We start from the raw sequence: 22410 nt of genomic DNA, 5'->3' as shown, positions 1-22410 counted from the left end.
AAAAGGTGAACTCAGATTTCAAACAAAGAAATGAACTGGCAGACAAAGAGACAAAACAAGCAGCCAAAAGAGAGGTAAAAATAGAGGGAGTTTTAGTTCCTGATGGGCAAATCATCCCAGAAGGTAAGCCTAATTATACTAAAGAGGATCAAAAGTTAATTACAGACCTGGAAGGATCATATAATGAAGAAGGTTGGGCCATCACTCCCCAAGGGAAGGTAGTAATTCCCTCTTGTTTAGCTAGACACCTGGTGCGAGAGGAGCACAGGAAAGGGCATTGGGGAGCGGAAGCCCTATACCGATATTTTGTCAAGAGTATTAGAGCTAGAAATTTGTATACAATAGTAAGACAGGTAACTCAACAGTGTAACCTTTGCCTCCAGACTAATCCTAAGAATACCCCCACTCTAGAAGTAGGCCAGATTAGAAAAGGAAATGAACCAGAACAACAATGGCAAATTGATTTTTCAGAACTTCCAAGAAAAGGGGGATATCAATATTTACTGGTATTAACGGATACCTTTTCAGGTTAGCCAGAAGCATTACCCACTAGATCTGCCAAAGCTCGGGAAGTGACAAAAATATTAGTACAAGAAATAATTCCACGCTTTAGGGTCCCAGCAACTATATCCTCAGATAGAGGACCACGCTTTATCTCGAAAGTATCAGTCGCCATCTGTGTATAGACTGGCAACTTCACACTCCTTATCATCCCCAATCTAGTGGCCAAGTAGAAAAGATAAACCATTTGATTAAACAGCAAATAGTGAAACCTGGACAAGAATCAAGCCTGACCTGGCCTCAGGCTCTCCCTCTGGCACTTTTGCTTATACGAGCAAAACCGAGGGCCAGGGAAGGGTTGAGCCCTTTTGAAATGTTATATAGCAGAACTTACATGGTATAGAGAGGAACATCGATGCAAGTTGGGGAGGAAACTATGACTTCATACATGATAGCATTAAGCAAACAACTCAATAAAATTGGGAAACATGTATTTGGAACTCGGGGTAGAGGGTTAGATGGGCCTGTACATAACATTCAGCCTGGAGACTATGTGTATGTTAAGTCTCTTACAGAAAAGACATTAGAACCACAACGGGAAAGGCTGTTTCAAGTGCTACTCACAACGTTTACAGCCGTCAAGATTAAGGAATACTCAGCCTGGATTCATCACACCCGAGTAAAGAGGGCCCACAAATCCCCATGGAAGGTTACACAAACTCAACCGGGAAGACTATGCTTCTCACGATAAGTCTAATAATCTACTTTCCCCAAATGCCTGGTCAAAGGTTTGCTAAATGGCCATGGTCCCAAGCGTACATTGGGTATACTGAAAGCATGGGTATAACCAATACTAACTCAACCTTGACTTTAGCTACTGTAGTGATGCAGAGAATAGAGGTGTATACAAAAACTGAATGGAAAGATGTCAATGGAGTACCGCAATTATGGGGAACGGTAGGGCAAGAGATTAGAGTAGGGTGTCGAATAATGAATGAAATCACCCATTAGTCAGTGCGTCAGGTTACAGTGTCTAAAATCAAGATATTAAATCCCAAATATATCGTGTCAAGTATTGGTCATATATGTGATCCAAAAGATCTAGAATGCTGGTATAATTTTACTTTGACTCAACCAGCTGTCTCTGTGACATGTCTCTGGGCCAAGGATAAACTAGGGCTATCCTTAAGTTTAACATGGTGACTACCCTAGTGACAACCTCAACTGAAAGCATGGTGACCATGACAACCACAGCAATCACTGTAAATCTTACACCCAACGTATACGAGGTCGGCCCATATGTGGTCAGACACTTAGACCAACAGCAAGTGCTGATCAGTACAAAATGGTCTCTAAAAAAGGTAGAATTACCGATGCAAGTTAACATTTCTAATATAAAGCCATGTTGTTCCCCCTTCTTACGAACCTCAGACAAAGGATGGACAACTTGGCTAAGGAAAAAGGGAAATACCTACCGGAAAAGACCACAGAGGGACCTAACCGGAGTATTAGAAACCGAATTAGGAGTGTTAAATTCAATAGATTCAAAAGTAATCATGACCAAATTAGCAGCTACTACAAGGGATATATCAAAATTACAACAGCCATTGAGGTCTTCACTATCAGCATTAGGGGTACATCAATGGGCAATGTCAAAAGTAATGCCAGATTAGGAGCAAAAAGAAACAAAAGACCACACACTCATTGCTGAAACCTTAGGAGCATTACAAGATGATATCGCCATAGCTTTAAGTTGCATACAAGCCCAGTTATGGATGCAAACAGTAGCAGAATCTGTAATAAGGGAAGAAGAAGAGGGTACACTTCCCACTGAAACGCGAAAAATAGTTTGGGATAGTGCCACAGAGACAGAGAAAAAGTTACAATCATGGTGGAATATGGTCAACTTCACCTATAGGCCTGACACGTATACCGTAACAACTTTTGTGTTAACAATATATGATGCAAAATTAATCACCATACACCCCATTGTAAGTCTTAGAGTCAATTACAACGGGACCCTGCTGTACCCCTTTGAACATAAGACCTGGGCTATGAATACTGGTAATAAATGGCAAGCAGTAGATCTCGAACCCTGTATCATAAAAGAACAACAGGGATTTATATGTGAAACTAATACCTTAATAACCCAGGATACCCGCTTAGATACTGACCAAAAGATTTGCCACTTTGAAGCATGCCCCAATGTAGATTTGAGGACCATTGTTGTCTATAACGGAAAGGGATGTGCATGTTTAAGGAAACTGTGTGACACAATAACCATAGATGGGCGAGAGAAGAAATTGATACACCATCTAAATTATTGTATTTGCAATTTCACCATCATCCTGGGGTGTGATTTCACTTACTCTGCACCGGTGGTTACACATTCCCTCTTGAAAAGCAGCCTCATGGTAAAGGTACTTCCTGTCCCCATAGGGTTAAAGGTAAGTCATATAGAAAGCCTATTAAAATACCCAGACTTACACCGGATACTGGAAGAAGTTAAGGAAAAAGGGCAAGAAACTTTACTCACAACCTTTCATGATGGGGAAAGAATAAAGAAGGTCTTAAAGATGGTTGAACAGGGAGGGAAACATAATTGGTGGGATACACTCTTCGGATGGTCGCCGACAACTACTGGCATCTTAAACACAGCCCTTCACCCAGTGGTTGCTTTATTAATATCTGTAACAGTTTTGTTGATCCTTACTGTAGCTATATATGTATGGATCTAGAAACTTACAAAACGCTTGCAAGCTATGTATGACGCTTTGTATCACAATCCAAGCTTTAAGCAATAAACTAACTAATTTGTAAGATAGTACTAACATATTATAAGACAAGGAAAATAGGTTAAGAAGTAGATAAATAGGTAGTAAAAGAATTTACTAAATAAGAAGAAAAGGGGGGAATGAAACGGGGAGTCTAAACAATCTTAGATTGATGGTGCAAGGTCTGCAAAAAAAGAAGGGGAGGCATATGGGACTGTTCGAACAAGACATACCAGGTGTTGATAACGTTGCTAGGCGACTATCTCCTAGCCCAAAGAGAAGTTTCTTGTGGTCCTTGAAGTTGTATGTTCCAGCAACAAATCATCCTAGATTCTAGCACAAACTGACCTGGTGGTTTGGCCAGGGCCCAGGGAAACAACTGAGACTGCACAGAACAACGAGGTGAAAAATTCATCAGCGAGGAAGAGGAGATACTTCATCTATGCGACCCTCGCCCATAAATCTGCGACCACCGAACAAGGCCAAAGGAGTTCAATACGCAGGCGCAAGGGGAGGAGACCTGATTACCATGAGAAGCGAGGGGAGGCGGGGGTAGACTATGTATATGTATAGGTGTTCTATGAATATGCACTATTCTGTAACATATAAGCCGGACGGGAGCTGCAAACGATGCGCATGCTTGTGGTTGAGCGATCCCCCATGCGCCCAGCGCTGAATAAACATGCCCACTTTATAACTCCAAAAGTTATAGAGTAATTTCTCCGCGAATCACATAGACTCATTGTCATTACTTCTTCTTTACTGAAAATTAAAGCAAGATATTGATTTGGGAGCCTTCTTTTCTAAATCCTCAAATGCTACTGTATAGCAGGCCTTCTTCCTTTCTTCATTATTTATTTTAATTTATATGACCACAGAATCTTTTCCTATTTGTTTCAATATCTACTGCAAAGACTATCTTTATTGAAGCAATTTGCAAAATTTCTTTCACCTCTTGACTTTAACATACCTCCTCTTTGCTTTTCAGCCCTTTATTTTATCACTGTTCACTTCTACCATGATTACCGGAAGAGTTAGTCATCTTCACAGGTTCAGAGTCCTTTCTTGCATTGTTTTCCCTGTGGCTCGTGATATGAGATTAAAGAAGCGATAACTATCTGGAAGTGAAAAATCCTATATGACATTAAGCTCCTTAGTTTGTTCCATCAACTCATTCCCTGAAATTCTCAAAGGTTGCCTTTCTGAAATGAAAAATGTTATTTAAAATCCTAGAAAACTAAAGAACACTCCCACACAACTTTTTGTATTTCATCTATTCTTACAGTAAATAATCAGCTTTTCTGCAAAACCACCTACTTGGTAGAACTAAATCTCTGGTAGCATTAATGCTCATTAATTCTTAGACTATTTGAAAGATTGGAGCAGATTCAGCAGTAATTGTTATATAATCTGTTTGTCCCCTAATTGTAATTTGGTTGAGCCCAGATAATCAAACCCAGTGTTACTGATCCTTTATTGCTCAGATCCATCTATCTAGTACTGTTGAGTCCATGCACATGCTGCAACTCATTTCTGTGGCACAGGTTCCTTTTCACAGCAGTACTAAAACCTCTCTGTCCTTGCATCTTCTTTCTTTCCTCTAGGTGTTATTTTATCTGTTGCAATAGTCTTACCTAATTTATTGTGTTCCTGTCTAATAAAATCAGAGAAAATGTTTATATAACTCTCTTCTAATATTTTTTCTCTCAATGTCTTTTTCTCTAAAACTTTTTTCAACAGTCATGGTAGGTTCAAACTCTTACAAGCCCAGTACATCAAGTATTCAGATGCAGTACATTCAGTCAGTTGTGGTATTTTCAAGGCTTTTAATGCCTGGATGGTCTCTAAACTTTCTTACAGTCCTGATCCATAAGCATAATTTTATTTTCATATTTTCTACCCTTTAACCCTTTGGGAGCTCACCCAAAAAATCCTGAGGTTTACAGGAATTATTTGAGTTTCTGATTCCCTGTTATCCAGCCTTGCTTCATGAGGGATGATCTGTTCTGCTGGATATTTCATCATTTAATCTGTTCTACTGGCTATCTAATAATTTAATAATTTTATTTGTTCTAATATGAAACTCAGTCAATGGAATCTTAACTTGTCTGTTAGGATACAGTCTGGACTTTATGTTGTACATTACTTTTTAGATGGTGCATCTAATACTACCTCTGATACTTCTCATTGAATTTCCTCATACACAGAAACACACATTTTCCCATTAATGTGAGTTCCGTATTCCCTCTGTCCCATTCTTCAATCTGCAGATAATGTAATTTCATTTTGTGAATTCATGTAAACCACACTTCAGCCTTTCCTGGGCCTGGATACCTGGATGTTTTATCTTTTCTTGTGGACCTAGCTTTTCCTGTTTTAATCTTTAAAACACACATGCAAAGGGCACAGAAAGTTATTTAATTTCTGTAGTTGCATGCTTATAAATTATCTAATCTGCCCATATAGATTAGATGCTTTTGCTTGTAAGTAAATTGAAAAACATTAGGCATTTTGAAATTTTTAATTAGTTACAAAGCAGAATCATAGAGAGTGTCCAGGTTTGTCTTTGCTTTGTGAGCCTTTTAACAAAATAATGTAAATTTGTGCTTATAGAGGGGAGGTATTCAGACTCATATCCAATCAAGGTCTTAATTACTGTATTGTTCCAGCCTAAGAATACACTGCAGATCTTCACAAATAACAGTTGTGTGTATGGAACCACTAATAATTTGACTGCTGTTGAGATAATTTTGGCAGATTGCTTCCTGCTTTATCACCACAAAATAAGAATGAATTATAACAATTAGAAAGATTGAAATGCAGTATAAGATGCTCACGTTTGTTTCAGACTAAATGGGACTGGAAAACTAAATAGTTATGCGTTGTCAGTGATGAGAGTTCATAAGAGACAGTAACCATATAGATTAAACAATGGAAGACTTGAGGATATAATTGTTTCCTCATTAATGCAATTTTATGTTAATTTTCCAGTGGTTCCTGATTGAGTAATCGCAGCTCTTTTTGTAACTGCAGAGCTCAAAATATATGTTTTAGATATCTCTGTTAGAGAAGTGAATTCAAGCAGCCAATGATAAAGGTTTTGTTTCATATCACCGTTGGTATCTTCTAAACAATTCTCCACTTTAAAGGAAATAACATTATCTGTATTCCATTTAGGGATGGGGGGATGCAGCTTTTAGAGTTCATCAGTCTCCTGTTTTGTTGGAAAGAGACATGAAGCAGTACTCCTTTCTAATCCAAGGTATTTCTCAGGCCATAATTCACTGTCTCATGTGACTATCAGCTTGTTGGCTAGCAGCAAAAGTACTTGTTTATCAGAGAGGAAATCCTGATGCAAAGAAAATTGCACTGCATTGCAAGCTCAGTAACCTACTTTACTTTGCTGATAAGCAGAATAAAGGAAAGAGAGAGGGAGAGAGATAAGGGAGGGATGTTTCCTCTTAAATTGCTCTGAAACAGCAGCTATGGATTGAACTACTGAACAGGCAGGAAATTCAAAGTACTATAAGAATAACACATAAACAGCTGTTAAAAAAATATCGCTGCAGTATCATCTACATCTGAATATGAGACTTCGTATAATCTAGAGATGGAGAGAATTTATTAGGTCATTCAGTACAGTCATGATGAACAGTACCAGATGGTCATTGCAATTTCATCTTTGTTTTCCTTGTCTCATATGATAATCTAAGCAAGTTTATCATTGCACTTTTAATTTCTGAATGGTAGTTTGCTGGCTTTGTAAGTATTTTGGATATGTGGTGGGTGCCACTTAAAGGCCAATGCAGTTAATAAAACTTTCGTTACCCATTGCTTCTGTTACAGTGATAATCTATGCTTAAGGTCATTTCTCAAGACCACTTGAAATCTTAATATGGCAATGAATATGTCTACCCTCTTATACAGCAGTGGTTTTGCATTAAGGATATTATATTCTCACTCCAAACAGATTAAATTTTTTCCTCTAGTTTAGATTTACATAGTGAAGTCAGTTATGGTTTGTCTGCAAACCTCAGAGAAAACCTTTTTGTGCTTTGCAGCAACATCTGAAACACTAGCTGTGCCTGTGCTGCCTGTTTGGCATCAGTAGAAATTTAATTTAACCTCCCACATGCCTAATGCTTTCCACATTCAGCTCCTTAACCTACGCTATGATCCCCTCTGGCCCATGTCTTGAAACCCTCCAGGCCACCAGGTAGAACTTACTACTCTGACCTGGCTCAACTCCTATGAATGGCAAATAAAAGGCAGTGTTGGAAGCTGCTCATAACATTTTAGCTACAGGCTACACTGTTGACTGAGTGTGAGAGACTGAAATGTCCTATGACTGTCTCAAAGCTTGCTTATGTCTGTGCAAACCTCCCAGAGAAGGTGCTGTGGCCTGTGAATTGGTCTGGGGGATGCTGCCCAGAGCAGCCGGGGTGTATTGAAGGATGCAACCCCCCCACTTCCTTGCGGTTCCATTGTCTGGACTCCTTAGATAAGCCTCAAAGGGGCAGAGGTGTGCTGAGCTGGCCCCATCCTGTAGCCGTTTGTGGCTCCATTGTGCAGGCCAGACCCCATGCCTGCATTGCTGATGGACTGACAAGAGGCAAATGTTCCTGCCCTTGAAGTAGGATGCAACAAAACCTGTGGGACCAGAGAAAACAAAACTAAAGGCAAGCAGATATGCTGATCAGCTGGTACAATGAACTTAAAAAGGCATCAGAAAATCTTGCTCTTAGTGCATCTACCATTGAAGCCTGATCTGTGCATCTACTATTGAGGCCAGATCTGCGTGCATCCACCATGGAAGGCAGATCCATGTGCACCCACCACCGAAGAACTGAAGACTGAGGACCAACGGGATGCTGCTGGATCCATGGTGGTGACTATTCTTGCAACCCTATCCTGCATCCTTGCTTTATTTCTGCCTTTTCCTTCCATTCTGTCCTATCGCTACCCCTCTTCACTTTTTTAATAATAAAATCCTATTTTGGGTATACGGCATTTGACCTCATTTGTATCTTAATCTCACTCTTGGGATCATATAGAAACCCCCCCAGACATTGGATTGGGACACTGAGCCACTGGTACATCTTTGGTACCAATTCCAAACCAATACCAGGATATGGTTGTTTAATTGATAGCTAAGTTTCTTGAAGTGTCAGCTATAAGCATTACCTCTAAGCTGAGATCAGCTTCTGTGAGTTAATAGGAACTCCTAGAAGAGGAAAGCTTATGCTGTCAGCCTGTAGTTTCAGCAGTTGGTACTGCTAGCAGCTGTTTACCACCTAAGCTTCTGTGGTCTTGGTCCATAGGTTTTCCACAATAGACAAGGTCTGCATGGCTTAGAAAGCCCAAGCATAGAATTAATTAAAATTTACTCCTTAATTAAATGCTATTCTGCCAAGCTGAACTTGGTTAGCCACCAGGTGCTCATCAGGCTGTTCTATCACTCCTCAGCTGGACAGGGGAGATAAAATATCACAATAGGCTCATGTGTCGAGATAAGAACAGGGATATCATTCAACAATTATTATCACAGGCAAAACAGACTCAATTTGGGGAAATTGATTTGATATATTAACAATCAAAGTCAGAGTAGGATAATGAGAAATAAGAATAAATCTAAAAATCACCCTCCCTGCACCTCTCTCTTCTTCCCAGGCTCAGCTTTGCTCCCAGTTTCTCTGTTTTCTCCCTGCCAGGAGCTCAGGGGGACGAGGAATGGGGGTTGCAGTCAGTTCATCACACGTTGTCTCCACTGCTCCTTGCTCTGCACACTCCTCCAGCATGGGGGTCTCACCCATGGCAGACAGTCCTTCATAAACTTCTCCAACATGAGCCCTTCCCAGGTAATGCAGTGCTTCATCAACTGCTCCAACGATTGTCCATTCCATGGCGTGCAGTTCTTCATAAATGGACTGCTCCAGCATGGATCCCTATGCTGGTTTAACCCCTGCCAGGACCAGAGAGCACGTTGCCGTTGCCCCTCCCCCACCCGCAGACAGTCAGGCTGGAAGTTAGGCACAAACCCGGGCTAAAATAAGAATAAATTTAATACAACAGTGTGATAAACAATCTGAACAACAACAGTAGCAATTATAATAACAATAAACAGCAATAACAGTAAACAAGACAAACGATATACAGAAAAATACTGCAAAATGGTCACGGAACAAACCCGCCACGTGTGTGTGCCACAACCCGAGAACCAAAAGAGAAAGTAAAAAGAGGTTCCGCCCCTGGACCTGACGTCAGCATGGTACGAATAACCCAGCTGGAGATCCCTTCCCCCTCCCTCTCTGCTGGGGAAACACATCCCTATCCTAGTTGAACCAGGACAGTCCCCCACTTGGCTATAGGTCCTGACAGAAAACTATATCCAGTGCAGGCTCCTCTCCACGGGGCCACAGGTCCTGCCAGAAGACAGCTGCAGTGCAGGCTTTCCATGGGGCCACAGCCTCTTCTGGGTATCCACCTGCTCTGGAATGGTGTGGTGGTTTAAGCCCTGCCGGCAACAGAGAGCATGTTGGTGTAGCCCCTCCCCCACCATCAGCCGGTCGGGATGGAAATTAGGTACAAACCCCCAGGTTAAAATAAGAAGAAATTTAAAACAGGGCATATCGCTTCTCCTCATCTGGCAGATCGTTATATGGTGGGGCCTCCTAAGCACGTGTCACCTCTTGTTCTGGTGACATCTCAGAATCTTTGCTCTCCAGCCAGTTCGTGATCACCTCTAGTATCCCTGGGCAGCTGGCGTTGCCTATTCGAGCCCGTTGTGTTATCAACACAACCCATTTACTCCACGTGGCATCGGTTGCATGATGTGTGGAGGAGGCCTTTCCCTTGAACATCCACCCCAGCACCGCCAGTCGGGGTGACAGGAGGAGCTGTGTTTCAGTGCCGACCACTTCTGAGGCAGCCCAAACTCCTTCGTACGCTGCCAGTATCTCGTCAGTCAGTGTGTAATTAGATTCAGACCTTTGTATCCCCAGCTCCAAAAGCCTAGAGGTTGGCGTTGGTTTTCCCCAAGTGCTCTCTGCCAGAGGCTCCATGTAGGGCCATTCTCCCCAGCTGCGGTGTAGAGCATGTTCTTAACCTCCTGCCCTTCTCGGACTGGCCCGAGGGCTACTGCTTGGGCAATCTCCCGTTTAATTTGTTCAAAGGATTTTTGTTGCTCAGGGCCCCATTCAAAATTGTTCTTCTTAGGAGTTAAATGGTAGAGAGGGCTAACAATCAGGCTGTAGTTCGGGATGTGCATCCTTCAGAACCCCACAGCGCCCAGGAAAGACTGAGTCTCCTTTTTAGAGGTTGATGGGGCCATGGCTGTTATCTTGTTTATCACCTCCATTGGGATGTGGCAACGCCCATCTTGCCATTTTATACCTAGGAATTGAATTTCCCTTGCAGGCCCCTTAACATTCCTTTGTTTAATGGCAAAGCCGGCCTTCAGGAGGATTTCAATTATCTTCTTCCCTTTCTCAAAGACTTCTTTGGCTGTGTCCCCCCATATAATGATGTCACAAATATACTGCAGGTGTTCTGGAGCCCCACCTTTCTCCAGTGCAGTATGGGCCAGTCCATGGCAAATGGTGGAGCTGTGGTTCCACCTCTGGGGCAATCGGTTCCAGGTGTACTGGATGCCTCTCCGATGGAACGCAAACTGTGGCCTGCACTCTGGCACTATCGGAATGGATAAGAACGCGTTAGCAATGTCAATCATGGCGTACCACTTGGCTGCCTTCGACTCCAGTTCATACTGGAGCTCTAGCATGTCCGGCACTGCAGCACTCATTGCTGGCATAACTTCATTCAGGCCACGGTAGTCCATAGTTAGCCTCCTTTCACCATTAGGCTTTCTCACTGGCCATAGAGGACTGTTGAAGGGTGAGTGAGTTTTGCTGATCACCTTCTGGCTTTCTAGTTGATGGTCCATGTGTGTCTGCACATTATTCAGATCACCATAGATCATCTCAAACACAGCCAGTTCCCTGAGGTTCTGGATGCCTTTCTCAGTATTGGTCCATTTGCTTAGCTGACATACAATATCATCCTTGTAGGAGTGCCTCTCCCTTAAACTGAGCAGGAGTCGCTTCCAAAGGCTGAGGGTTTGAGTCTGTTTCCCTATTTCCCTATCAATGCCAGCATCCTTGGCCAAAGATCCCAGCTGCTTGGCCTCTCTCCCCTCCATCTTAAAAGCACTGGCTCCATTGTCCCAGCATTGGAGCATCCAGGTGCAAATCTGCTCGCCTCCCAGGCGGCCAAAATCTCTCCGCATATCTCGCAGCTCAGTCAGGGATAGAGATAGGACAATCACCTCTGGTCCTTACTCCTGTTCCCATGATGGGCCTGGCTCTTCCTCATCCCTCACTCTGCAAACAGACTTTCTGGTATATTTTGTTTTCTGTATCGGGGTGACTGACACTGGCACTGGCTGGCTCTCTGACTCAGTTGCTCTGCTGGTGGAGGCGACTGAGACAGGCTCTGCCTGTCCCCCCGGTCCAGATACTGTTTCAGGTTCTGTAGCCTTTTCCTCCCCTTGAGGGCAGTGGGTGCTATTAAAGAGGACACTGTAGGCATGGGCAAGTCCCCAACACATTGCAGCGATTTGTGTCTCCTGGGTTTTGCCAGTTTGATAACACACCCTTTCTAAGCACTCCATGACCTTATCAGGGCTCTGCATTTGTTCAGGAGTGAAATTCCAAAGCATTGGATGTGCCCACCGACCCAGGCCTTTTCCCATCTTTTCCCACACCCCTTGCCGCTCACTATTATCTGACTTCGGGGCAGGTTTCTGGGCACTGCTACTGTTAGAGAAATACCACAGGGCCATAATCGAAATCAGCAGACATTCAGAAAGCATTGTGCCACAATCACACTGGCCTGCAGGCTCCAATAGTAATTGAAACTCCCCAAAGCCGAGAGGACCTCTTCCCCTGGCTCACCCATAGAGGGGGTGAGACCCCTAACAAAAGCCCCAACGGCAAACAGGTACCGGCCCACTCCCCCCCCCCCCCGGATTACAAAGGCATTATAAGCAGTCAATAGCCCGTATAACAACATAAGACCCTTTAAATATTTTCCACCGATAACGAATTCTAGCACTGGGATCATACACTGGATATAAGGATTAATCCAGCCCCACCACGCAAGCAAGTGGGCCAGCATTGCAAACATTTTCTTATCAAACAAATACAACTACCAACAGAAAAATTACACCCAACAGATTGCTCTATCACACTCCGGTCAGGGTCTGTCCATTTTTATTCTTATTTCAGCCCTCTTGTGCCCCACGTTGCTGCGCCAATAACAGCTGTGGTGGTTTAAGCCCTGCCGGGACCGGAAACCACGTTGCCCTTTGCCCCTTCCCCACCCTCAGCTGGTCAGGCTGGAAGTGACGCACAAACCCCAGGGTAAAATAGGAAGAAATTTAATACAACAGTGTGATAAAGAATATGAACAACAGTTGCAATGATAACAACAATAAACACCAATAACAGTGAACAAGACAAAAGATACACAGAGAAATACCGCAAATGGTCATGGAACAGCTCCCCGCCACCAAGACCACCAAAGAGAAAGTAAAAAAAAGTTCCTGCCTGGACCTGACGTCAGCATGGTATGAATAACCCAGCTGGAGAGCCCTTCCCCCTCTTTCTCTGCTGAGGAAACTTAACCCTATCCTAGGTGGACCAGGACACATGGGGTCCTCCACGGGTTGCAGGTGGGTGTCTGCTCCACCATGGAGCTCCATGGGCTGCAGGGGCACAGTCTGCATCACCAAGGTTGTCACCAAGTGCTGCAGGGGAATCTTTACTCTGGTGCCTGGAACACCTTCTCCCCCACCCTCTTCACTGACCTTGGTGTCTCCAGGGATGTTTTCCCTCATATTCTCACTCCTCTCTTCTAGCTGCTGTTGCACAGTAGTTTTTACTCCTTCTTAAATGCATTATCACAGAGGCACTACCACTGCTGCTGATGGGCACAGCTTTGACCAGCAGTGGGTCTGTGTTGAAGCTGCCTGGAACTAGCTCTGTCAGATTTGAGGACAGCTTCTGGCATCTTCTGACAGAATTCACCCCTGCCGGACCTCCCCCACCAAAACCTTGTCAATGAAATGAAATACATCACTGGTTTTGGTCTGGCTGGAATGGAGTTAACTTTCCCCATAGCAGCCCTCATAGTGCTGTGCTTTTATTTGTAGCTAGCATGGAGTTTATAACACACCAGTGTTTTAGCTACTACTGAGCAGTACTCACACAGCATCAAGACTGTCATCGCAACTGCTCCCACAAAGGCAGGTAGGCTTGGGGTGGGTAAGAGTCTAGGAGAGGACAAAGGACATAGCCAGGACAGCTCATCCAAAATGACCCAAGAGATATACCACAGCATATGATGTAATGCTCAGCAGTTAAATCTAGGAGAAAGGAGAAGGAGGGAGGGCATTCATTATTAAGGGATTTGTCTCCTGAATCAACTGCTACATGTACTGAGGCTGTACTTCCTGGGAAGTGGCTGAACATCACCTACTAATGAGAAGTAGAGAATTTTCTTTTTTTTTTTTTTTCCCTTTGCTTCCACATGTGGTCGTTTCTGTCCTTTATTAAACTGCCTTTTTCTCGACCCATGAGGTTTTTTTTCATCTTATTTTCTTTCTCTATCTTACTGAAGAAGGAAGTTATAAAGTGGCTTGGTGGGCTAACCCACCACACTCATCCAATGGAAATCAAGTTAAAATTAAATACTGATTGGTCACTGAAGACATATGCAACTTTATTCTACTGTCTAAACCCATGTAACTATCATATTAAAGATTAAACGAATCTAGGCATTTCTGAGAATGTCAAGGGAACATCAGAGCGATGAAACAATAGTAGAGGGTCCTCGGAGTATGAAGCAAAAGGAAGAGCTACTGATTCAACACCTTATAATTTCAAACCATAGTGATGTAGAGATAGAATGGCTTTTTGACAAATTTATCGTCTCTGAAGCCAGCAGAAATCTGCAACTAATACTTTCTCTGTTGTGGGTAAGGAAGTTACAGCATCAGGAATTTTATATAAAGAGGGATTTGGTAACTCCATGATGTAGTTTTTCATCACTGTAGTTTTTCCATCACTGGAAAACACCAGAAAAAAAAATGAAGTTGCCTTTTTAAGGCATGATTGCTTTACTGCAGCTAGAATTTGATACAAACTATTACATACAACATCAATTTCTAGTTTAGTTATATGTCCTGGTTCAGCTAGGATAGGGTTAAGTTTCCCCAGCAGGGAGAAGGAATCTCGAGCCCGGTTATTCATACCATAATGATGTCAGGTATGGCGCAGCAACCCGGGAAGCTTTCCTTTGTGCCTTTTACCATGGAAGGCACGTGCAATGGGCTGGCTGTGTTCACTGAGGTATTTTTCTGTATATCTTTTGTCTTGTTAACTGTTATTACTGTTTACTGTTGTTATTATTGCTATTGTTGTTGTTCAGTTTGTTTATTACACTATTGTATCAAATTTCTCCTTGTTTCAACCCTGGGGTTTGTGCCCTACTCAGTCCGAGGGTGGTGGAGGGACAATGGCAACGTGGTATCCGGTCCCGGTAGGGCCTAAACCACCACAGACTTTCTTTGGCGCATCAACATGGGGCACAAGAGGGCTGAAATAAGGCTCAGAAAGGGACAGACCGTGACCAGAATGTGTTGGAGCAATCTGTTGGGTGAATTTTTATTTTTTTTTCTGTTTATATTTGTACTATTTGATAAGAAAATGTTTGCAATGCTGGACCACTTGCTTGCGTGGTGGGGCTGGATTAATCCTTATATCTAGTGCATGATCCCAGGGCTGATGTTTGTGGTTGTTGGAAATTGTGTAAAGGGTCTCTTTTTGTTGTACTGGCTACTGACTGCTTATAATGCGTTTGTATCGCTTGGGGGGGGGGCATGGGGGGGGAGGGCCGGTACCTGTTTGCTGCCTGGGATTTTGTTAGGGGTCTCACCTCCTCTGCGGGTGAGCCAGAGAAAGAGATCATCTTGGTTTTTGAGAGTTTCAATTATCCTTGGAGCATCCAAGCCACTGTGATTGTGGCATAGTGCTTTCTGAATGTCTGTCTGATTTTGATTTTGGCCAGGCGGCACCTCTCTAACAAGAGCAGTACCCGGAAACTTGCCCCAAGGTCAGATAAAAGTGAGTGGCAAGGTGTGGGAGAAAAGATGGGCAAATGCCTGACTCAGTGGTAACTTCCAATGCTTTGGAATTTCACTCCCGAAAAAATACAGAGCCCTGATAAACTGATGGAGTGCTTAGAAAGGGTGTGTTACCAATCTGGCAAAACTCAGGAGACACAACTCACTGCAATGTGTTGGGGACTTGCCCATGCCTACCGTGTCCTCTTTAATACCACCCACTGCACTCAAATGGAAGAAAAGGCCACACAAACAATATCTGAACCGGGGGCACAGGCAGAGCCAGTCTCAGTTGCCTCCACCAGAACACAGACTGAGCCAGAGAGCCAGGCAGTGCCAGTGTCAGTCGCCTCCACGAGCACACAGACTGGGCCAGAGAGCCAGGCAGTGCCAGTGTCAGTCGCCTCCACCAGCACACAGACTGGGCCAGAGAGCCAGGCAGTGCCAGTGTCAGTCGCCTCCACCAGCACACAGACTGAGCCAGAGAGCCAGGCAGTGCCAGTGTCAGTCGCCCCAATACAGAAAACAAAATATACCAGAAAGTCTGTTCGCAGAGTGAGGGATGAGGATGAGCCAGGCCCATCACAGGAACAGGAGGAAGGACCAGAGGTGACTGTCCGACCTCTGTCCCCGACTGAGCTGCGAGATATGCGGAGAGATTTCGGCCGCCTGGGAGGTGAGCAGATTTGCACCTGGCTGCTCCGATGCTGGGACAATGGAGCCAGTGCTTTTGAGATGGAGGGGAGAGAGGCCAAGCAGCTGGGATCTTTGGCCAAGGATGCTGGCATTGATAGGGAAATAGGGAAACAGACTCAAACCCTCAGCCTTTGGAAGCGACTCCTACTCAGTTTAAGGGAGAGGCACCCCTACAAGGATGATATCGTATGTCAGCTAAGCAAATGGACCAGCATTAAGAAAGGCATCCAGAACCTCAAGGAACTGGCTGTGTTTTAGATGATCTATGGTGATCTGAATAATGAGCAGTCACCCATGGAACCAGATCAGGCCCCTTGCACACACCTGATGTGGTGAAAGTTCCTGAAGAGCGCACCAGAAGCGCACTCAAAAGCATTGGCAATAGTGTCCTGGTGGACAGACACCCAGACTCTAACAGTGGATGGAGTGGTTGGCAAGCTCCGGCAATACGAGGGAAATCTCCCTTCATCTCAGCATTCCTGGGTTTCAGCTGTGGAGGAACTGTCTCAGAGGCTCCAGAAAGTGGAAGAGGACATGTCCTACGTTTCACCTACACAGGCTGATGTCTCAGCCATTAGAAGTAAACGTTTCCCCACCCAAGAGAAAGGCAGCAGAAGGTACACACCACGAGGCACCCTGTGGTTTTTCCTCCGCGACCATCGAGAAAACATGAGGAGGTGGGATGGACAGCCCACTGCCACCCTAGCTGCATGAGTAGAGCAGCTGAAAGGGAAGACCATCACAAAAGGGGAGTCCTCCAAGAGGAGTGCAGATCCAGTGTTCTGTCAGAAATCCCCCAGGCAGAACAGAATGGTGAACGTTATGTCTGACCCTCTTGAGGGGACCAGTAAATCATTCTTACAAGAAGTGAGTGATGATGAGCAGGATTCGAGGGGCCCTGCCTCCAGCCAGGTGGAGGAAAGGGATAATCGGATATACTGGACAGTGTGGATCCGATGGCCTGGCACGTCAGACCCACGAGAGTATGAGGCTTTGGTGGACACTGGCGCTCAGTGCACCCTGATGCCATCGAGCTACAGTGGGGTTGAATCCATTTGCGTCTCTGGAGTTACAGGGGGATCCCAGCAGCTGACCCTACTGGAAGCTGAAGTGAGCCTGACTGGGAGGGACTGGCATGAACAGTCCATTGCGACTGGCCCAGATGCCCCGTGCATCCTGAGCATAGACTACCTCAGGAGAGTGTAATTCAAAGACCCAAAAGGGTACCGGTGGGCTTTTGGTGTAGCTGCCCTGGAGGAGGTTGAACAGTTGTCCACCTTACCCAGCCTCTCAAAGGATCCCTCAGCGGTGGGGCAGCTTAAGGTTGAGGAGCAGCGAGTGCCGGTTGCTACCAGGATGGTGCACCAGCGGAAGTACGGCACCAACCGAGATTCCCTGGTCCCCATCCATCAGCTGATCCGTCAACTAGAAAGCCAGAAGGTGATCAGTAAAACTCACTCACCCTTCAACAGTCCTATATGGCCAGTGAGAAAGCCTAATGGCAAATGGAGGCTAACTGTGGACTACCCTGGCCTGAATGAAGTTACGCCAGCAATGAGTGCTGCAGTGCCGGACATGCTAGAGCTCCAGTATAAACTGCAGTCGAAGACAGTCAAGTGGTACGCCACGATTGACATTGCTAACACGTTCTTCTCCATTCCGATAGCGCCAGAGTGCAGGCCACATTTTGCGTTCACTTGGAGAGGCATCCAGTATACCTGGAATCGATTGCCCCAGGGGTGGAAGTAAAGCTCCACCATTTGCCATGGACTGGTCCATACTGCACTGGAGAAAGGTGGGGCCCAAGAACACCTGCAGTATATTGATGACATCATTGTATGGGGAACACAGCCGAGGAGGTCTTTGAGAAAGGAAAGAAAATCATTGAGATCCTCCTGAAGGCCGGCTTTGCCATTAAGCAAAAGAAAGTTAAGGGGCCTGCAAGGGAAATTCAATTCCTAGGGAAAAAATGGCAAGATGGGCGTCGCCACATCCCAATGGAGGTGATAAACAAGATAACAGCCATGGCCCCACCAACCTCTAAGAAGGAGACTCAGTCTTTCCTGGGCACTGTGGGGTTCTGGAGGATGCACATCCCAAACCACATCCTGATTTTGAGCACTCTCTACCAAGTAACCTAGAAGAAGAACAATTTTGAAAGGGGCCCTGAGCATCAACAATCCTTTGAACAGATTAAACGAGAGATTGCCCAAGCAGTAGCCCTCGGGCCAGTCCGGGAAGGGCAGGAGGGTAAGAACATGCTCTACGCTGCAGCCGGGGAAAATGGCCCTACCTGGAGCCTCTGGCAGAGAGCACCTGGGGAAACCAGAGGCCGACCTCTAGGCTTTTGGAGCTGGGGATACAAAGGCTCTGAAGCTAATTGTACACCAACTGAGAAGGAGATACTGGCTGCATACGAAGCATTTCGGGCTGCCTCAGAAGTGGTCGGCACTGAAACACAGCTCCTCCTGTCACCCCGACTGCCAGTGCTGCGGTGGATGTTCAAAGGAAAGGCTTCCTTCACGCATCATGCAACCGATGCCACGTGGAGTAAATGGGTTGCATTGATAACATAATGGGCTCGAATAGGGAACCCCCAGCTGCCCAGGGATACTAGAGGTGATCACGAACCGGCCAGAGAGCAAAGATTCCGGGATGTCACCAGAACAGGAGGTGACACGTGCTAAGGAGGCCCCACCATATAACGAGCTGCCGGATGAGGAGATGCGATATGCCCTGTTCACTGATGGGTCATGTCGCATTGTGGGAAAACATCGACGGTGGAAGACTGCTGTATGGAGTCCCACACGACGGGTCAATGAAGCTGCTGAGGGATAGGGTGAATCCAGCCGATTTGCAGAGGTGAAAGCCGTTCAGCTGGCTTTCGATATTGCTGAGCGGGAACAGTGACCAAGGCTCTACCTCTAAACCGAGTCGTGGGCAGTGGTGAATACCCTATGGAAATGGCTGCAGCAATGGAAGCAGAACAACTGGCAGCGTAAGGGTAAGACTGTCTGGGCTGCTGACGTATGGCAGGACATTGCAGCCTGTGTGGAAAACCTTGTTGTGAAGATGCACCATGTGGATGCCCATGTACCCAAGAGTCGGGCCACTGATGAACATCGACACAACCACAAGGCAGACCAAGCTGCTAAGATTAGAGTGGCTCAGGTGGACTTGGACTGGCAGCGCAAAGGTGAACTGTTCATAGCCCGGTGGGCCCACGAGACCTCGGGCCACCAAGGTAGGGATGCAATATACAGGTGGGCTCGAGATCGAGGGCTGCACCTTACTATTGACACCATTGCAGAGATCATCCAGGAACGTGAGACGTGTGCTGCAATCAAACATGCCAAGCGGGTGAAGCCCCAGCGAAGCGGAGAGTGATGGCTGAAATACAAATATGGAGAGGCCTGGCAGATCGACTACATCACACTGCCACAGACCCACCAAAGCAAGCGCCACGTGTTAACAATGGTGGAAGTAACCACTGGATGGTTGGAAGCTTACCCAGCACCCCACACCACCACCCAAAACACCATCCTGGGCCTTGAAACCCAAGTCCTGTGGCGACACGGCACCCCAGAGAGAATTGAGTCAGACAACGGGACCCACTTCCGAAACAACCTCATAAGTGCCTGGGCAGAAGAATATGGCATTGAGTGGGTCTACCATATCCCCTACCATGCAGCAGCCTCTGGGAAGATTGAGCTCTACAATGGACTGTTAAAGACCGCATTGAAAGCACTGGGAGGTGGGACCTTCAAAGACTGGGACATGCATCTAGCAAAGGCCACCTGGCTAGTCAACACAAGAGGATCTGCCAGTTGAGCTGGGCCGGCTCAGTCGAAACCTCCACGTGCTGTAGATGGGGATAAAGTCCCTGTGGTGTGCACGAGGAATATATTGGGAAAAATGGTCTGGTTTAATCCTGCACAGGGAAAAGGTAAAGACAAACCCATCCACGGGATTGCATTTGCCCAAGGACCTGGGTGCACCTGGTGGGTGATGCAGGACAATGTAGAGGTCCGATGCGTACCACAGGGGGACTTGATTCTGGGTGAGAACATGCCGTAAATTATGCTGTGCCTGTGTAAATTATTACTTTGTTATTGTTAACCGCTAAATGGCAGCTGGACATGACGCAGATGGTATAGAATAAAGGGGTGGATTATGTCCTGGTTTAGCTAAAATAGAGTCAAGTTTTTTTTTTTCCAGCAGAGAGAGAGGGGGAAGGGATCTCCAGCTGGGTTATTCATACCATGCTGACGTCAGGTCCAGGGGCGGAGCCTTTTTACTTTCGCTTCTGGTTTTGAGGGTTGCTTACACGCGGCGGGTTTGCTCCTTGATCATCTAGCGGTATTTCTCTGTATATCTTTTAATTTGTTCACTGTTATTGCTGTTCATTGTTATTATCATTGTTACTGTTGTTGTTCAGATTGTTCTATCACTCTGTTGTATTAAATTCCTTGTTATTTTAACATGGGTCTGTGCCTAACTTCCATCCCGACCGGCCGCGGGTAGGGGAGAGGCAATGGCAACGTGCTCTCCGATCCCGGCAGGAGCTAAACCTGCACAAGCAGTCACCCATGGACCCAGATCAGGCCCCTTGCACACACCTGATGTGGTGAAAGTTCCTGAAGAGCGCACCAGAAGCACACTCAAAAGCATTCGCAATAGTGTCCTGGTGGACAGACACCCACACTCTAACAAGTGATGAAGTGGTTGGCAAGCTCCGGCAATATGAAGGAAATCTCCCTTCATCTTAACATTCCTGGGTCTCAGCTGTGGAGAAACTGTCTCAGAGGGTCCAGAAAATGGAAGAGGACATGTCCTACGTTCCACCTGCACGGGCCAATATCTCAGCCATTAGAAATAAATGTTTCCCCACCCAAGAGAAAGGCAGCAGAAGGTACACACCACGAGGCACCCTGTGGTTTTTCCTCCGCGACCATGGAGAAAATATGAGGAGGTGGGATGGACAGCCCACTGCCACCCTAGCTGCACGAGTAGAGCAGCTGAAAGGGAAGACCATCACAAAAGGGGAGTCCTCCAAGAAGAGGGCAGATCCAGTGTCCTGTCACAAATCCCCCAGACAGAACAGAATGGTGAACGTTATGTCTGACCCTCTTGAGGGGACCAGTAAATCATTCTTGCAAGAAGTGAGTGATGATGAGCAGGATTCGAGGGGCCCTGCCTCCAGCCAGGTGGAGGAAAGGGATAATCGGATTTACTGGACAGTGTGGATCCGATGGCCTGGCACATCTGACCCACTAGAATATGTCTTTTGTGGACACTGGTGCACAGTGCACCCTGATGCCATCGAGCTACAGTGGGGTTGAATACTTCTGCATCTCCGGAGTGACAGGGGGATCCCAACAGCTGACCCTATTGGAAGCTGAAGTGAGCCTGACTGGGAGGGACTGGCATGAGTAGCCCATTGTGACTGGCCCAGATGCCCCGTGCATTTTGGGCATGGACTACCTCAGGAGAGGGTACTTCAAAGACCCAAAAGTGTACCGATGGGCTTTTGGTGTAGCTCGAGGAGGTTGAACAGTTGTCCACCTTACTGGGCCTCTCAGAGGATCCCTTAGTGGTGGGGCGGCTTAATGTTGAGGAGCAGCGAGTGCCAATTGCTACCAGGACGGTGCACCGGTGGCAGTACGGCACCAACCGAGATTCCCTGGTCCCCATCCATCAGCTGATCCGTCAACTAGAAAGCCAGAAGGTGATCAGCAAAACTCACTCACCCTTCAACAGCCCTAGATGGCCAGTGAGAAAGCCTAACGGCCAATGGAGGCTAACTTTGGACTATGGTCATGCACTGTGGACATGGCCTGAATGAAGTTACACCAGCAATGAGTGTTGCAGTGCCGGAGATGCTCGAACTCCAGTATAAACTGGAGTTGAAGGCAGCCAAGTGGTACGCCACGATTGACATTGCTAACGCATTTTTCTCCGTTCTGAGAGCCGAAAGTGCAGGCCACAGTTTGCGTTCACTTGGAGAGGCATCCAGTACACCTGGAATCGATTGCCCCAGGGGTGGAACCACAGGTCTACCATTAGCCATGGACTGGTTCATACTGCACTGAAGAAAGGTGGGACTCCAGAATAGAGAATCACAGAATCACAGAATCATCTATGTTTCAAAGGACCCTGGAGATCATCTAGTCCAACTGCACCTAACACAGTTCCCATGTACAGCATATCCTTAAGCTCTAAATCAACCTGACTCTTGAACACCTCCAGGGAGGGAGA

The sequence above is a fragment of the Athene noctua genome, chromosome 5 (assembly GCF_965140245.1).
Source record: "Athene noctua chromosome 5, bAthNoc1.hap1.1, whole genome shotgun sequence".
Lineage (NCBI taxonomy): Eukaryota > Metazoa > Chordata > Aves > Strigiformes > Strigidae > Athene > Athene noctua.
This window is presented reverse-complemented; position numbering follows the sequence as displayed.